Source organism: Trichoderma harzianum (genome assembly GCF_003025095.1).
Source record: "Trichoderma harzianum CBS 226.95 unplaced genomic scaffold M431scaffold_39, whole genome shotgun sequence".
NCBI lineage: Eukaryota > Fungi > Ascomycota > Sordariomycetes > Hypocreales > Hypocreaceae > Trichoderma > Trichoderma harzianum.
The window spans coordinates 68,116-74,115 of NW_020209287.1; positions in this window are offsets into that span (position 1 = coordinate 68,116).

A 6,000-nucleotide genomic window follows, 5' to 3' on the forward strand; every position below is an offset into this window, starting at 1 on the left:
ATATAGTTTTTCTAATTCTATAGTATTTATTAAGCTTATGTATATAAACTAATTTTACTACTTTACTTTGTAAGTTTTCTAATACTTAAATAAATTTATCTAATATTAGGTATTTAATATCTATAAAAACACCTTCTAAGTATTATTTATTTTCTTAGTTCTTAATATATTCCTTTATATTATTAATAATTAGGTTATCTATCTTAATTTAGTATAAGGTATTAATTAATTAAATAACTAGGTCTTTATATTAGTTTTTCTTTAGTATTTATACCTTAACTTCTAGGATTTTTTAAAAGTAATTTAAGTACCTATTAAGTATATTAGTACATCCGTTATTTAATTTACTATAGTATTTAATAGTAAGCTTAAACTTAGAGAATTACCTATAGTATTTAACTTATTTATAGAATAGTTTTTATATTATTATAAAGTAAGTAATATTCCAGTAGTCTATAAAGATTATTATTAAAAATCAACTTCCTTTATAATAGTATTTTTAATACTATTTATTAAGTACTTAGTATATAGCTATAAACTCTTTATCGTAAATAAAATATCTAAGTTCTAGTTTATATAGTTTCTTAAAGAAGTAGGTAATAGGCCTAAGCCTTTTTTTCTTTATATTATTTAGTTAGCTAAGTACTTCCTTAATTATATAATCTAAGGTATTAGTTTTAATTATAATAGGTTTATTTAGGTTAAATATTATAAATACTAATATATTTATAAGAGCTTATTTAAAGTATTTAAAGGCTATTAAAGTATTTTATATTAATTTAAATTTAACGTCTTTTTTTATTAAGTCTATAAATAGTATAGTAATTTTTAAAAAGTCCTTAATAAAGCATTAGTAGTAATTAGTAAGTCTTAAGAAGCTTTATACTTACTTAATATTCTATAGCGGTTCCTAATTATTAATTACCTTAAGTTTCTTAAGGTTTATTTAAACTTTACCTAGGGTAATAATATATCTTAAAAATATAATCTTCTATATATAAAAGTTATATTTTTTAAGTTCTACTAGGAATTTATTATTTTAAAGTATTTATAATACCTTTTTAACATATTCCTTATATTTTTCTAAGTCTTTAAAGTAAATAAAGATATTATTAAGGTATATAATAATAAAATAATTTACGTAGTTTTATAATATATAGTTAATTATTTTTTAAAAAGATACTAAGGTGTTTATAAATCCGAAAGGTATTACTTAATATTTATAAAGTCTATATCTTATATAAAAGGCGGTTTTTTATTTATTACCTTTTTTAATTTAAATAAGGTTATATACTCCTTTAAGATTTAATAAAGTAAAAATCTTAGCTTTTATAAGCTGGTTTTCAATTTCTAAAATTAGTAGTAGTAGTATAATATTTTTTTTAGTTATTATATTTAATTATTAGTAGTTTATAATAAATTAAAGTTTACTATTTTTTTTAAGTATAAATATAATTAAATATTCTACTAAGGATTTAAAAGGTTTAATATAACCTTTCTTTAGCTAGTCCTTAATTTATTTATTAAGTATTTTAAGCTTAGTAGTACTTAGGTTATAGATCTTATTAAACGTTAAGACTTTATTATTTATAAGTTTAATTTTATAATTTTATTAGCTGTATTTTAGTAGTCTAGTATTAAGTTTTTTATTAAAGACTAGTATATACTAAAGGTTTTATAATACATTCTTTAGGTATTCCGGTGTTTTTTAATCTTAGTAGTATAATTCCTTAACCTTTTATATAATTAAGTTAAGAAATCTAAGTTATTTCTTCTTTAGCTTTTTAATATATTTAATTATCTTTAGGAGCTTTTTTAGCTCCTTAAATTATATTTATTTTATAACTTTTTCTTTTTTTATATATATTATTTTTTTTTTTTATATAATACAGGGGTTACTAATTCTATCGTTAAGGATATTATAGTATTTTATTAATCCTCCTAATTTAGTTATAGTATATTTTTAAAATTAATTAGTTTAAGGTAAGTTTACTACTTTACCTAGCCTGTAATCTAGTTAATATTAAAGTTATATAATTTAAGTTAATTATATTCTAAAAGTATATTATATTTTATAATATTTATAATATTAAAATTAAATATATTTTTAATTTTACTAAACTAGATTTTAAAGAGATTAGTTTTATAGTTAATAGTTCCGTTATTATAGGTAAATTATTATTTTTTAATACTTATAAAGGTATATAGCTTCTCCTTTTTATAGTTATTTAACTATAGGTAGTTAACTAATTAAGGTATAATATAGTTTATTATAGCTCTGGAGTTTATATAGACTATAATTAAATATTTTTCTAAGGTACCTAGTACTTAGAATTTTTATAGTTTCTTTTCTTTTATAAGGGTATTTAGGTTATAGTAGGTTATATTATTAGCGCTATTATAATAATTATTACTATAAAGGTTAATATTAATATTATTTAAGTCTAAGGTAATTTATTTTAGTTCTTTATTTTAAATATTATAGTATTTATATTAGGTATATTTAGGCTTAGGTATATATTTAGTAGTAAGTTTATAGTACTTTTAAAGGTTATTTTAGTTAATTCTTTATAGTTTATTATTATTACTATACTTTATAAGGTTAAATCTTTATTATTCTAGGTTATAGGTAATATATATAAGGGCTTAGCGTTAGTACTAGTGTTTTTTATAATAATCTTTATTATAAAGCGTAAATTCCTTTTATTTATATTTAGCAACTTTGTAATCCTTATGCTATTTATTAAGTTTAGTTATAATATATTATTTATATAGTAGTAGCTTATAGTTAATAATATTAGCTTTATTATATTAGTTAGTAAATAGGATATTATTAACGTAATATAGGATTAATTTTAGTATTTTAGCTATTAAGTATTTATTTACATTAGTCTTAATATATTGCCGAAATTAATTTCTAAGTAATTAGATTTAGTTATAGGTAGTACTTAGATTAATTTATTTAATTTATCCCTATTGTTTAAGGAGCTTTTGGTAGTCCTTAAGTTCCTTTTATTATATAATTTTATTATAGTATTTATTTTCTTTAATAATACTTTATATTTTATATTAGTTTTTATATTATTTCTAATCTACTATAGTTATTTTACAGGGGTAGTAAATACCTTTAGGTTCTACTAACCTATATTAATTATATATACGTTTCTTAAGGTTATTAATTTCTTTCTAAGTTATTCCTTTGCAAAGGTTATATTACATCAAAGGCGCTGTATTTAAAAGATTTTTATTATACTAGTATATAGCTTTATTTTATTTTTATTTTTAAAGTACCTTTTCCTTATTTTTAAATTTATTATTTTATTTTTACTTATTAAGGTTTTATTAAATAAGTTATTTAATATAGCTAAGGTCCTCTTAGGTAACTTCTTTAAGTATATTTAAGGTTTATATATACCTTTTAGGGTATTATCCTAATTTTTATTTATTACTATAATAAGTTTAATAATTATTATTATAGTATACTAAAAAGTATAATATATTATAGTTTACTAAAGGTTTTATAGTATTAATAGTTTAGTTTTCCTTAGGCTTTAGGATAAGTGTAAATTTTTTATTACTATCTTTTTTAAGGGCTTAATAATATTTCTTTATATATCCTTTTTTTTTATAATTATAGTATTTAATATTTTTATATTATACTTTAATAGTATTAAGATCTATAGGTCTTAGTTATTTATTATTATATATAATAAAATCTTTTTTCTTTCCTTAGTTAACGTTATTTCTAAAGTAAAGGTATTTTAGGATTATTTTCTAAGGGTTTCCTTTTTACTTATATTTTTATTACTATTAGAATTATTATTTATTAATATAAGTAGCTTTTTTTATAAGTATATTAAGAGTATTAGGTTTTTTATTTTTAAAGAGTTTATTTTTAATATTTAAATTAAGTCTTTAGTAGTAAAGTATATACTGTACTTTATTATTTAGGTTAATCCTAGCGGCTAAATATATAAAAGTAGTAGTATACTTTACGTAGGGTTTTTTTTATTTAATTTAAAGGAGTATATCCTTTACTTTTTTAAACTTATTAACTTTTTTATATAGTTTTTTAAGTTATTTTTTAAATATAGTATAATTATTAAATAGGTTAAGTATATATTATTTTTTAAAAGTTTTAGTTTACTTATAATTTCTAAAGTATAGTTTAAACTAGTTTTTAATAATTTTAGTTAAATAGCTTCCTATAGTTTAAATTCTTATAATATTATTAACTATAGTAGTTAGGAAGTAGCTAAAGTAGTTTTATATATTAGTAAAAAACTTCTAGATTTATTTAAGGTCTTTTTTAAACTTATCTAGTAGTGCTAGTTTAATGATTTCTCTGGGTGTGACGAACCGGGTCCTATAGGCACTATAGGTTAGCTGTTTCCAAGGGACAAACCTTAAAGTGGTTCTATGGTTTATGTTAGCGGAGCAATTAGGTCGGTAAACAGGCAATCTTATCACCAGCTAGTAATATAAATAAAAGTAGATGTCTGTGTTCTAATCTAATTATATTATAAACGCTATAATAATAACTAGCTATCTAAGTATTTTAATAAATAACATAAAGTAAACTTATATATCTAGTTAACCTAGACTAGATTATTAATAAGTATAGATAATCCTACCTTAGATCATTAGAATTTCTAATAATCCAGCTCATGGATTATTAAATTATTAAATAATCTAATAATCCGTGTCTAATTAGTTAGTTAGTCTAACGTTTATCCATAACCGTCTAACCGGTAGACCTATTGTCGCAACCATAAGAGCCAGGTCGTAACATAATATCCCCCTCCTATTAGTCTTATCCTTAAGACCTTACTATAAGTAGCGCATTCCCCATATATCCATAGGTAAATACTCCTTATCTTATTTTCATCATTTCTATTTAACTAACTTACTTAACTATAACAGATTGTATTACCAAAAGTCTTTATTTAAAAACGTAGAAGCGGAAAAGTCTTTTTAAGTCTATCTTAAGAGGTACTAAAAAAATAAACAAGCACTAGTCCTTCTATATTTTAAAGAAGTTTAATAAGTACTTACTATCTCCAAATAATTCTTTATAATACTTAAATTATATATAACTTAATAAATTATACTATAACGTAAGAGGTTTAACTACTAATTAGTTAAATTAGGTATCTGCTTAATATTTCTAGTTAAAAGATAAACTTAAATCTACTAAAGATACCTTAGCTAAACTAGCTGCAAAGGTTTTTTAATTACAAAAATAAAAGAAGATTTAGTATAAGTAAATACATTATGCTATTACGCAGGGTATTACTAATTTAAATAAGTTAGATAAGGTTAAGCATAAGAAAGCGGAGGCCGCTCGTCAGGCTGCAATATTATTACCTAATTTAATTAATCCTGTAACTACAGGTTCTGCAGTTAATGCTGTTAATTAAAACACTTTTAACCCTTTTTTATTAAACCTAGACTTCAGTAGAAGTTATTTATAAGGTTTTTTAAGTATTTAAGGTCCTTAATAATTTACTATAAGTTTTCTATTTTATTATAGCCTTTCTATTTTACTAAGTATTTAATTTATTAAGTATCTTCGTTAAATCTTATTATTTTAAATTTCTTAACCTTGTATTTAAGTTCTTTGCCTTAAATAATAATTTCGTCCTATATAGCTTTACCTATTTCTTTGTCTACTAATACTTTTTCTAATAGTAAATATTAGTCTATAGCTATAAGCTATAGCTATAGCTATAAGAAAATAGAGCTTATAGCNGTTATTACAGTGGTCTTTACATCCCTATAGCTAGTCTATAGCACTAGCTATCACTAATATCCCCTATAACCCCCTATAACCTTTACAATCAGCTATACTTAATACTTNATCCTTCAACCTACCCTATAGCTTATAAGCTATTGCCTAATTAGGACTAGCTTATAGACCTTCTAAATAGCTATTGCTTAATTAGGCATAGTGTTATTAGGACCTATAAGCTTATAAGCTTACAGAAGGTTATAGCGCTT